This window comes from Rhinoraja longicauda, chromosome 30 (genome assembly GCF_053455715.1).
Source record: "Rhinoraja longicauda isolate Sanriku21f chromosome 30, sRhiLon1.1, whole genome shotgun sequence".
Lineage (NCBI taxonomy): Eukaryota > Metazoa > Chordata > Chondrichthyes > Rajiformes > Arhynchobatidae > Rhinoraja > Rhinoraja longicauda.
Genome location: NC_135982.1, coordinates 18,466,215 through 18,479,803, shown reverse-complemented (window position 1 = coordinate 18,479,803; position 13,589 = coordinate 18,466,215). Strand labels below are relative to the sequence as shown.

At 40.0% G+C, this 13,589-nt stretch overlaps 1 protein-coding gene and 1 pseudogene across 1 annotated transcript in view; one reads left to right on the top strand and one right to left on the bottom strand.

Moving 5' to 3' along the window:
* LOC144608087 (kinesin-like protein KIF17) overlaps positions 1 to 12,359 on the bottom strand; it is a 46,758-nt pseudogene extending 34,399 nt beyond the window's left edge.
* LOC144608086 (centrosomal protein of 104 kDa-like) overlaps positions 1 to 13,589 on the top strand; it is a 49,553-nt gene that overhangs the window by 15,154 nt on the left and 20,810 nt on the right. The window lies entirely within an intron of this gene.

The window sequence follows — 13,589 nt, the reverse complement described above, 5'->3', positions numbered from 1 at the left end:
GCACCATTGCAGACAAACTAAACGCAACAAATGTTAAACCATCCCTCTCACTGACACTGAAATTTGGACGACATGATTTTTTGCAGCAGGGAAAATGCAAATCTAATTTTTGTGCCTATTTTTTTAATGTGTGGTGCTTATTTTGTTACTCCCATGCAATAACTGAGAATAACGGCATTAAAACTCTGTTATTTCCCTTAGATGAATGTAAATGATAGTTTTGCCTAGACAAGCAAACAGCAGAATAACCTCTTACTTCAGGTCTCTGGGCATACAAACCTTGAGACTATATTTCAACGTTTGATTTGATGTATACAAACCTGTCTGATATTTTCTTTTTCAATTTCTATCTCAGCATGGACTTCAGGAGATTGACTGGTTGCTTGGGTATTATTCATTTGGACATTATTTAGATAATCTGCAGAATCAAAATGAAGTTAATTCTACCAATAACCTATGGTACTCGGCATAAAATATAAAAGATAGAGAGGCAGTCAGTTATTACATCGTAATCCTTTGGGTCCTACTTTAAATCATTACAACTAATTCAGTCATGAAGTATCAAGAGTTGAGTGTCATCTTTGTATGTAATGGTGATAAATTTATAAAGGTGATTTAGAGCAATCAGCATAAGGAAAAGTGGAAAGCTGCCAACATTGGCATTCCATATTTCAGGACCACTCATATAGCCCACTGCTTTTCCAGTTGAGATAAATTAACTCAGCACACATTAACTTTCCTGAAATAAGTATCTCTGCAGGAGTTTATTAAGCTATTTAGCCATGAAGGAGAGCTGTTCCAGGTTCCCATCTATTTGAACTTTGTTCTTCTTTTCTTTCGATTCTCCAAAATACAATGCCTCTCAAAACTTTTAACAAAATCTGGACAACAAAATATATCCAGCAAAATTTGGCATCTATGTTCCTAAAAACATAAGAAATAAGAACAGGAATGGGTTATCCAGCCCTTTGAGCCTGCTCTCCCATTCATCGACATTATCCCCATATTCATGTTTTCCCTGTATATCCAGAAAACTATCAATCTCTGTCCGCCCTCATACCTTTCGATATATTATTTCCATTAAGAAGGGTCTCGACCCGAAACGTCACCCATTCCTTCTCTCCTGAGATGCTGCCTGATCTGCTGAGTTACTCCAGCATTTTGTGAATAAATACCTTCGATTTGTACCAGCATCTGCAGTTATTTTCTTACATTTCCATTAACACAGTCAACTCTCCTCCTGCTCCTTCATATTTTTCTTTGCATTAAGGTGTTAAGATTCAAGTTTCACTTAAGACTACATCATTTCCAAACATAATGTCAAATTTTACCCTCAAAGAGCCAATGACAAAGAGCCTATGATTATAAACCAACTCTTTCCCATTGCACAAAATGAGTGAGCTATGTTTCTACAATTGACCAAAATTTAAAAAATGATTTTGGACTACCACCAATTGGATGAGATGACTAGGAATACTCATGAATAAAAATAATATGGCTAATTAATGCCAAGAATGGGTTTTAATTTAAAAAAAAAATGTTTTAGATGATATATATTAGGAAAGCACAAGTTACTTGAGAGAAAATAAGATGACTTGTTGCAAAGATTATTTTCGGAGTATTTAACTGAAACCAGGACAAAATTCCAAAAATCAATGCAAATTTAAGACAGTTTTAATATGTACAATCAATGGAGTTGATGGAGCAACAGAAGAGCTAATTAATACTCAAATCCTAGTCATGATTATCACATTAGTTATTGAGTGTGTAGGAAAGAATTGCAGATGCTGGTTTAAATTGAAGTTAGACACATAATGCTGGAGTAACTCAGAAGGACAGGCAGTATCTCTGGAGAGAAGGGATGGGTGACGTTTCGGGTCGAGACCCTTCTTGATTAGTTATTAATATTGAAAACAATTAATCACCTAGGACTTGGATTTTAGATTCGACTAGTTCCTATCTTCATTGAATAGAACATAGAAAATATAGAAAATAGGTGCAGAGTAGGCCATTTGGCCCTTCGAGCCTGCACCGCCATTCAATATGATCATGGCTGATCATCCAACTCAGTAACCTGTACCTGCCTTCTCTCCATACCCCCTGATCCCTTTAGCCACAAGGGCCACATCTAACTCCCTCTTAAATATAGCCAATGAACTGGCCTCAACTACCTTCTGTGGCAGAGAATTCCACAGACTCACCACTCTCTGTGTGAAGAAATGTTTTCTCATCTCGGTCCTAAAAGACTTCCCCCTTATCCTTAAGCTATGACCCCTAGATCTGGACTTCCCCAACATCGGGAACAATCTTCCCGCATCTAACCTATCTAACCCCTTAAGAATTTTATATGTTTCTATAAGATCCCCCCTCAGTCTTCTAAATTCCAGCGAGTATAAGCCTAGTCTATCCAGTCTTTCTTCATATGAAAGTCCTGCCATCCCAGGGATCAATCTGGAGAACCTTCTCTGTACTCCCTCTAAGGCTAGAATGTCTTTCCTCAGATTAGGAGACCAAAACGGCACACAATACTCCAGGTGCGGTCTCACCAAGGCCCTGTACAACTGCAGCAGAACCTCCCTGCTCCTATACAAATCCTCTTGCTATGAATGCTAACATACCATTCGCTTTCTTCACTGCCTGCTGCACCTGCACGCTTGCTTTCAATGACTGGTCACGTTGCACCCAGGTCACGTTGCATCTCCCCTTTTCCTAATTGGCCACCATTCAGGCAATATTCTGCTTTCCTGATCTTGCTGCCAAAGTGGATCACCTCACATTTATCCACATTATATTGCATCTGCCATGCATTTGCCCACTCGCCTAATCTATCCAAGTCACTCTGCAGCCTCCTAGCATCCTCCTCGCAGCTAACACTGCCACCCAGCTTCGTGTCATCCGCAAACTTAGAGATGTTGCATTCAATTCCCTCGTCCAAATCATTAATATATATTGTAAATAACTGGGGTCCCAGCACTGAGCCTTGCGGTACCCCACTAGTCACTGCCTGCCATTCCGAAAAGGACCCGTTTATTCCTACTCTTTGCTTCCTGTCCGCCAACCAATTCTCTATCCACCTCAACACTGAACCCCCAATACCGTGTGCTTTAAGTTTGTACACCAATCTCCTATGTGGGACCTTGTCGAAGGCCTTCTGAAAGTCCAGATATAACACATCGACTGGTTCTCCCTTATCCACTCTACTAGTTACATCCTCGAAAAATTCTATAAGATTCGTCAGACATGATTTACCTTTCATAAATCCATGCTGACTTTGTCCGATGATTTCACCACTTTCCAAATATGATGCTATCACATCTTTAATAACTGACTCTAGCATTTTCCCCACTAACGATGTTAGGCTAACTGGTCTATAATTCCCCGTTTTCTCTCTCCCTCCCTTTTTAAAAAGTGGGGTTACATTAGCTACCCTCCAATCCTCAGGAACTACTCCAGAATCTAAAGAGTTTTGAAAAATTATCTCTAATGCATCCACTATTTCTGGGGCTACTTCCTTAAGCACTCTGGGATGCAGTCTATCTGGCCCTGGGGATTTATCGGCCTTTAATCCATTTAATTTACCTAACACCACTTCCCGACTAACCTGGATTACCCTTAGTTCCTCCATCTCATTAGACCCCCGGTCCCCTGCTATTTCCGGCAGATTGTTTATGTCTTCCTTAGTGAAGACAGAACCAAAGTAGTTGTTCAATTGGTCTGCCATCTCCTTGTTCCCTATGATCAATTCACCTGTTTCCGACTGCAAGGGACCTACATTTGTCTTAACTAGCCTTTTTCTCTTCACATATCTATAAAAGCTTTTGCAGTCAGTTTGTTATGTTCCCTGCCAGTTTTCTCTCATAATCTATTTTCCCTTTCCTAATTAAGCCCTTTGTCCTCCTCTGCTGGACTCTGAATTCCTCCCAGTCCTCTGGTATGCTACTTTTTCTGGCTAATTTATATGCTTCATCTTTTGTTTTAATACTATCCTTGATTTCCCTTGTTAGCCACGGATGCACTACCTTTCCTGGATTGTTCTTTTGCCAAACTGGGATGAACAATTGTAGTTCATCCATGCAATCTTGAAAAATGCCTTCCATTGCATGTCCACCATCAACCCTCCGTCCACCGTCAATAAAGGACTTTTAGTGAAAAAGTGGAAAATACAAATTACAGACAAATTAGCATTACCAAGCTGTCCAGCTAGGAGTGCCTTCAATTGTTTAATCTCCTCCTGATACTCTCTGAGCAAAGCATCCTTTGGATCTTCATTAATTCTCGGCTTGTTTTTGATGTTCTTTTTCCCTATTGGCATATCGTAAAGTGCTAAGACTTTCATCATAATTATTGTCAGCTGGAGACAGACATGCTACCATCAGAGTTTTGGTGTTACCCCCAAGAGAGTCCTGCAACATCCGTGTCAATTTGGAGTCACGGTAAGGAATATGCTTTGATCTGCCATCGACCAATGCAGAAATCACATTCCCAAGCGCTGATAATGACAGATTGATTTTAGTAGCTTCTTTTAGCCGATCTCCAGTTGCTCCAGTTTTTGCCTGTCTTTTGCTGCCTGCCAAATCGACCAGATTCAACTTTCCTACACGGATGTGGTCCTTCCCATTGTCATCTGTAAGACAAAGTAATGTATTTTCTCTGCAATTATCATTTTTCATCGATGCCTATTTGAATTTTGTGCTTTATATTAAATGAAAAGAAAGGCAGGTGATCTGTACCTTGGTTTCTCCCAATTCTATTAATGATACAGAGATCATTTGGAACCTTGCGGTTAATTATCCATTCCTAGTTGGCCTGAGATATAACCAAGGAGGTGGGCAGCCAATTTCACAGGACTATCAACAGTCAACTAAATTAATTAGTGACGTTGCATTCAACACAGAGAAGGTTGGAACAGATTTTCTTACATAATGGGCACAATAAAACATTTCACTTTAGTCACACAATGATACCAACTCTTATTTTTTAGATTCCCAACCTGCCTTGGGTGAATTGTCGATATTCCAGGACTGCTTTGATGTCTCCAAGAATTGATACCACTGCAGTTTACCCAAGAGAGAATAAAAGGGCATTAACAAGGTACTTATTCCACCTCACAATTTTGTTTTATTTATGGAAGAATTGAACATGGAGGAAAAAAATTGGTAGATCAAATGATGAAAATCCCAGTAGCCCCATAGACCTGGCAACCTTAGATCTGGACTGCTCATACAGTAATATTATCAATACACTGTTATAGAATTCTTCAAGTCAAAGTTTTGCAAATATATAAAACTTTTCATCCAGCCAGCATCAATTGTTCCAGAATATGTTGATCTTAGTTCAAAGCAGAGTTACAAATTTATTGCCCATATCCCAGACTGCAAACAGAACCCACTCCACAACTCTATGGTATTTTCCATCTGCCATGCTGGGATAAAAGATCAGCTGTGATGTTACTGAATGGAGGATCAAATGGTTAATGTTTATGTTCAAAGATGCATTATGTATCCAATACGGATGTTAGGTGGAAAAATATAGATATTTTTAGCTGTAAGTTTCTAATTAAAATGTAATTAATCTATTGGATAATCATTTTATTTCAGATTTTACATCAGTACTAATTTTCTGAAGTCTGTTTCCTATCATTAAGCCATTGTATCCAGTTAGCCATTGTATCCAGTTAGCTAGCTCTTACTGCATCCCAAGCAATTGGTCAGGGAGAATTTTTTTAAAAATATACTTGAGATGAATATAATTTGTTTAAATTTAAGGACAATGAATGGTAACATATGAAGTTTACAAAAATATTTCAGATATAATCCAATTAAAGTAAAACATTAAATATTCTACTGCCTATCTTGTTTAAGCTACTAACCAATCGAGCACATCTCCAAGTGAATGGTGAATATCGAATGTGAACGAGATTAATCTTTGTTCATGAGGGTGTATCCCACAGCTCGATTACCCCAGCCAATGTCCATGATTTTTTCACACTCTGTGACACTGTGCACAGTATGCATGGAGAGGTCCTTCACATAAATGCCTTTCTCTGGATGCTCCCTGAGCTATAATCAGGTGTGAGATAAACAAGTTAGAGCCTGCAGATTACCTCCCTGAATTCAATTAAACTCTTATCAAAGTACAAATAATTTGCAATATTAACTTTTTTAAACTATTAAATCTGCAGCACGATAAAAGACTTGAATTTTAATCTCTAATTTTCTCCTTTTATCTTTTGAGTGCCATCCCTTGCTGCAGTATGATGAAAGAAGAAACTTGCATTGACCTGTTCACTGCCGAGTTTTTTTTTCACTACTGGCCATGACCCAAGTATACTCGGAGGTGGCACTGAACAGGTTAAATATCAACTTCAAGACATTCCACAGCACTCAATACAAAATTCCAAAATACATCTGAAAACCATTACCTCCAACAATCAATCCAGCATTCTCCCAGTTCTGTGCTGAATCATTAGCAGAAGCTATATATCACCTTTATGATCGTTTAACTAGGCAATTGGCTATTTGACAATGGGCAAAGTCATTACTGAGCTTAAACCTGCCTTCACACAATATGTACATGTATTTATGTACATGATTGGGAATTGTGGAAATCTGGATTAAACAAGATGGAAAGCAAATTAGACCAGTCAACTACTGCATATAGAAAACACTTTTGGACCAACTAAACGACAACTGATTTCAACTCAAATGACTGGAGTTGGAACACAGTGATTAAGTAACTGGATGAATAGCCAAAATTCTGGAGCATTGACCAGAGATGTGAGTTTGATTTTTTTCCATGGATTCAAAGTTAGAATAATAAAATCTATGACTTACAATCATGAATCATGACTTACAAATAAATATGGAACATTATTAATATCATATCATATCATATCATATATATACAGCCGGAAACAGGCCTTTTCGGCCCACCAAGTCCGTGCCGCCCAGCGATCCCCATACATTAACACTATCCTACACCCACTAGGGACAATTTTTACATTTACCCAGCCAATTAACCTACATACCTGTACGTCTTTGGAGTGTGGGAGGAAACCGAAGATCTCGGAGAAAACCCACGCAGGTCACGGGGAGAACGTACAAACTCCTTACAGTGCAGCGCCCGTAGTCAGGATCGAACCTGAGTCTCCGGCGCAGCATTCGCTGTAAAGCAGCAACTCTACCGCTGCGCTACCGTGCCGCCATCAAGCATATTTTAAGTTTCAGAGAAGTGGGGAGGATTGGAGAGAACAAAGGAAATGTCTGTCAGAGGGTACAGATGGCATGATATTGAATGACATGGGAAATGTTGGTGCCAGCTGAGGTATTCTGACACAGACTGGAAAGGCAAGTTATCTAACGCTGTTGATTTTAATGTTGAGTCCAGTCAAGCCAGAATATGAGATGCTATTCGTTAAGTTTAATTTGGGCTTTATTGGATCAATGTATGATGCCAAAGGCAGAGAGGTCAGAGTGGAAGTGGAGATGGAGGATTACAGTGATAGACTGAATGGAGATGTTTATTCTGCAAAGAGATCGTCCAATCAGCATTTAGTTTTTACAATGTAGAGGAGCCAACATGGTAAGCCCAAAAATACAAAACGATGGCACAAATAACATAGCTAGGAAAAGGGATGAGGTCCTGCGGAGTGAATACAGGAGTTACGCAAAAGGTTAAAAAGCAGAACCTCGTGGTAATAATTTCTGGATTGCTCCCGATGCCAGGTGCGAGTGAAGGTAAGAACAGGAAGATAGGACAGGTGAATGTGTAGCTGAGGATTTGATGCAGGGAGTAGAGATTCAGATTGTTGTGCCATTTGGATCTAGAGCAGATATTTGGCCTCTTTGAGTCAGATTAGCAAGTCAGATCAACACACCCTTTTGGTAGATTTGATGCCAACATCATGGTTTATTTTTAGTGAGCGTGACAATATACAAACTTTCCAATAATAGCAAAAGAACAAAAGGACTTGACTGCTGTTCAATGGCCACATTATTTCAGCTAGCGAAGAAATTCCCTTTGTTCTACGCTTCTATCATATTGCATAAGAGGCTGTGCCGAACATAATTGTCAACACAGTTGGATCCATTGCCTTTATGCTGCAATTTTAATGTAATTCTATATGTAAAAATGCTGGTTTGATTTATTTCTTAAATTGAACCGGTATTTATATTATCTTTTCCAGCTTAATATGGCCATTCTCCCTGTTTTTCATAGCAACAGTTGTTGAGTTCTATTTGTGGATTTCTAAGCATTAATCACACACCCACAGCTTGCCCTACAAATTAATTATACTTGAGCTGATTTGGCAAACATAGACCTTTGGTGGAAACTGTATTCCATTTACAATGAGAACAACACACCTCAGTAATACAGGACGAATGCAGAATCCTCAATGAAAGTTCGTCCCAAAGAAAAAGCGAGATCGTAATTAATCAATTATCAATATGTTCAAATAATGCTTCTGCCTCATTCTTTGTATCCCGGTCTTAGTTGGAATCTTTCCAGTTGTATCGTTTACAGTAATATTCCAGAATGACAGCTTATGGCCTTTAGACAATAATGACTTTACATTTTTAAATAAAGACAATGTTTTTCATCTTTGTTACAATAGGTTTTAGTTTCCAGAATACTGCACTGATCTGACAATGGTTTATTCAAGGGATAGCAAGGTATAACAATTTGATGCAGTAGTTAAATTACAGAAGATGCATTCAGAAGAGAATTAGATAGAGCTCTTAGGGCTAGTGGAATCAAGGGATATGGGGAGAAAGCAGGAACGGGGTACTGATTGTGGATGATCAGCCATAATCACATTAAATGACAGTGCTAGCTCGAAGGGCCGAATGGCCTACTCCTGCACCAATTTTCTATGTATCTATGTAAGAGCCCAAAGTTATTCAGAAATATAATTGGACCAGCTGCATAGATGATGTGGTTCCAGGAACATGTCAAAGATTGGGAAGTCCGCAATGAAAGGATCATCACCTGGTCTCCTAAAATCTTTGCACTTTGAGGGAGAAGTGAGACCAGAAATGAGAAAAATGTAACAGATGGGGTTGAAAGCTCTGGCAATTACAGAAAGTTTTGTCATCAAAATAGATTAAATAGAGCTGAAAAGACTGGCATTGGAGATGGGCGGCACGGTGGCGCAGCGGTAGAGTTGCTGCTTTACAGCGAATGCAGCGCCGGAGACTCAGGTTCGATCCTGACTACGGGTGCTGCACTGTAAGGAGTTTGTACGTTCTCCCCGTGACCTGCGTGGGTTTTCTCCGAGATCTTCGGTTTCCTCCCACACTCCAAAGACGTACAGGTATGTAGGTTAATTGGCTGGGTAAATGTAAAAATTGTCCCTAGTGGGTGTAGGATAGTGTTAATGTGCGGGGATCGCTGGGCGGCACGGACTTGGAGGGCCGAAAAGGCCTGTTTCCGGCTGTATATATATGATCTGATATGATAACTGGAAAGGCTTAAAAAATTAGCAGAGAATGATTGAGATACTGCAGACACAAGAAACTGCAGATGCTGGAATCTTGAACAAAACACAAAGTGCTGGAGGAACTTAGCAGGTCAGGCAGCATCCGGGGATGGAATGGACAGCTCAGGATGGGACCCTTCTTCAGACTGAAATAGCGGATATACTGTTGTCCTCTGGTGGAAAACAGAACATGAGAGGAAATGAGCAAGAAATATGAAAATAGATTGTGAAGTTTTCTTCAGGAATGCAAAAAGATAATGAAAACAAAAGCTAAGCACATTTCCTTATTCCCAGTTATAATCAGGATAAAGACAAATTAAATTATAACTGGGAATAAAGAAATGTGCTTAAATTGAATTTCTTCCACCATCTCCCATCACGTTAGTCATCCTGCCTCTTTATCCTTTATATGGTTATTGTCCATCCCTGAATCACAGATTTCCCTTTTATCCTCCCCATCAACCTCCCCCCCCCATCTATCCATCCATCCATATCCTTCCCACCATCTTCACATTTCACTCCTCTTATTTCCTCCTCTGATAACCTTTTGTCTCTTTTTCACCTCTAGACTTAGTTACCTAATCCCCCCATTTGCCAATCACCCCTGTCATTTGTATGCAGCTATCATTTGCCAGAATTTGTCTCACCCCCCCCCCCCCCCCCCCCACCTCTTTTCCAGCTTTTCACCCCCTACTCCATTAATCTGAAGAAATGTTCTGACCCGAAATGTCCTCTGAAGGCTGATAAATCCCCAGGGCCTGATGGTCTGCATCCCAGGGTACTTAAGGAGGTGGCTCTAGAAATAGTGGAAGCATTGGAGATCATTTTTCAATGTTCTATAGATTCAGGATCAGTTCCTGTGGATTGGAGGATAGCAAATGTTATCCCACTTTTTAAGAAAGGAGGGAGAGAGAAAACGGGTAATTATAGACCAGTTAGTCTGACATCAGTGGTGGGGAAGATGCTGGAGTCAATTATAAAAGACGAAATTGCTGAGCATTTGGATAGCAGTAACAAGATCATTCCGAGTCAGCATGTATTTACGAAGGGGAAATCATGCTTGACAAATCTACTGGAATTTTTTGAGGATGTAACTAGGAAAATTGACAGGGGAGAGTCAGTGGATGTGGTGTACCTCGACTTTCAGAAAGCCTTCGACAAGGTCCCACATAGGAGATTAGTGGGCAAAATTAGAGCACATGGTATTGGGGGTAGGGTACTGACATGGATAGAAAATTGGTTGACAGACAGAAAGCAAAGAGTGGGGATAAATGGGTCCCTTTCGGAATGGCAGGCAGTGACCAGTGGGGTACCGCAAGGTTCGGTGCTGGGACCCCAGCTATTTACGATATACATTAATGACTTAGATGAAGGGATTAAAAGTACCATTAGCAAATTTGCAGATGATACTAAGCTGGGGGGTAGTGTGAATTGTGAGGAAGATGCAATAAGGCTGCAGGGTGACTTGGACAGGTTGTGTGAGTGGGCGGTGTTGTGATATTGCTGGGACTACTTTGTGTATCCAAGAACTACTTTGTATGGCTGTTTATTCCGTGGCCACCTGCATCCAGAGTGACCGCCTAATCACACCAATCACTTATATACACAGGCATACAAAGTAGTCCTTGGATACACAAAGTAGTCCCAGCAATATCACAACATCCCCCTTGTCTTATATATTACAACAGGCGGATACATGGCAGATGCAATTTAATGTAGATAAGTGTGAGGTTATTCACTTTGGAAGTAAGAATAGAAAGGCAGATTATTATCTGAATGGTGTCAAGTTAGGAAGAGGGGATGTTCAACGAGATCTGGGTGTCCTAGTGCATCAGTCACTGAAAGGAAACGTGCAGGTACAGCAGGCAGTGAAGAAAGCCAATGGAATGTTGGCCTTCGTAACAAGAGGAGTTGAGTATAGGAGCAAAGAGGTCCTTCTACAGTTGTACCGGTCCCTGGTGAGACCGCACCTGGAATACTGTGTGCAGTTTTGGTCTCCAAATTTGAGGAAGGATATTCTTGCTATTGAGGGCGTGCAGCGTAGGTTCACTAGGTTAATTCCCGGAATGGCGGGACTGGCGTATGTTGAAAGGCTGGAGCAATTTGGCTTGTATACACTGGAATTTAGAAGGATGAGGGGGGATCTTATTGAAACATATAAGATAATTAGGGGATTGGACACATTAGAGGCAGGAAACATGTTCCCAATGTTGGGGGAGTCCAGAACAAGGGGCCACAGTTTAAGAATAAGGGGTAGGCCATTTAGAACGGAGATGAGGAAGAACTTTTTCAGTCCGAGAGTGGTGAGGGTGTGGAATTCTCTGCCTCAGAAGGCAGTGGAGGCCAGTTCGTTGGATGCTTTCAAGAGAGAGCTGGATAGAGCTCTTAAGGATAGCGGAGTGAGGGGGTATGGGGAGAAGGCAGGAACGGGATACTGATTGAGAGTGATCAGCCATGATCGCATTGAATGGCGGTGCTGGCTCGAAGGGCTGAATGGCCTACTCCTGCACCTATTGTCTATTGTCTATTGTCCTCTGTTCATTCCCTCCATAGATATTGCCTGACCCGCTGTGTTCCTCCAGTCTCTTGGCTTTTTCTAAAGATTCCAGTACCTGCAGTTTTTAGTGCCGCAAATATTTTGTGACCATTTTCACACTGAAAACTATGCCAGCAAGAGTCTAATGAAAATGAGAACTTACAAATAAATTAAAAGTACTGAACAATATAATGGGATTAAAAACAGCCTATTCATAGGATCTTATAGCCATGTCCTAGAGTTTTAAAATGGCTGTTTAGGAATGGGGGGAAGGAAATTTTCTTTACTCAAGACAGTAGTACACCTTTTGACTTCTTTACCAGGAATCTCAGTCACTGTATTCATTCTGAGAGATTTCTAGATTTCGGGATAGTAAGAAACTCACAGTAACCTGGGATTGTACTGGAAAATGTTACTGAGTTAGCAACTGCAATTTAACTGCTAAATTTACTCATTTATTCTGAACCTTTCAGTAATTTTCCCTTTGTTCTACCTATTCTTTTCGTTCCTTTTCTTCTACTGAAGAATAACTTATTTTCTCCCCATGTCATTTCTGATGGTGTTTCATACCTAGAAATATTAACTACTTTACTTTTCACTAATGCTGCCTAGCTTGATGAGTGTTATCGGTTTGTATTTCAAATTTCCATTATCTATCATTTAAAAAAAATTAATATGTTTGATTGTACCAAAGAAAATCTTGCAAATAAAAATTCAATGAAAATATCAAAGGCACTGATTACAAATCCAGCATAGAAAATTTCCTCCATGAAAATTCAATTTCTGAAATTTTGCAGTTCAAACACAAGTTAACTTTCATAACTCCCCGAGGCACTGGCTTTCAATTCTAATGTTAAATGGTATAATTAAAATAACTTTGTTCTGTTTCCCCCTCAAAAATTGGGTAATTTTTGCGGAATGTACTCATTCAAATGCAATTTTATCATTTAAAAATGAACCAAGTCATATTGAATCAACCTTAAGGCCCGCCAATTCACTGAAATTTGGACCAAGGCAAAGGGCAGAAAATAAACATATTTTCTTACTAGTGCTAAATATGTGTGAGAGTGGATACTGGTTTGTACTTATCTCTACGCACGTGTTTCCATTGAAGTGAAAGTTACCAAAGATTTCCTGCCAATAGTCTTACAAGTATTTAGCACTCATGACTTAAGACGAAATTCTATCAAAATTTCTGGCTAGTTTCTCAGCCCTGTTTTGCACTGGTGCAACTGATGGGACCAGCCAAAATATGTTAACATAGGCTGGTATTGTCAAATGCTTTTGCTTAATTTCCTCAAGCAATACTTGATTACGTCAAAAAGTAAAGTTAGTAAAGCTGACAAGCCAACACATGTTGGACTGCAGATAGACACAAAAAGCTGGAGTAACTCAGCGGGTCAGGCAGCATGTCTGGAGAAGGGTCTCGACCCGAAACGTCACCTACTCCTTTTCTCCAGAGATGCTGCCTGGCCCGCTGAGTTATTCCAGCTTTTTGTGTCTATCCTTCGGTTTATACAAGCATCTGCAGTTCCTTCCTACACATGTTGTACATGCATCATATTGAGATTTCTG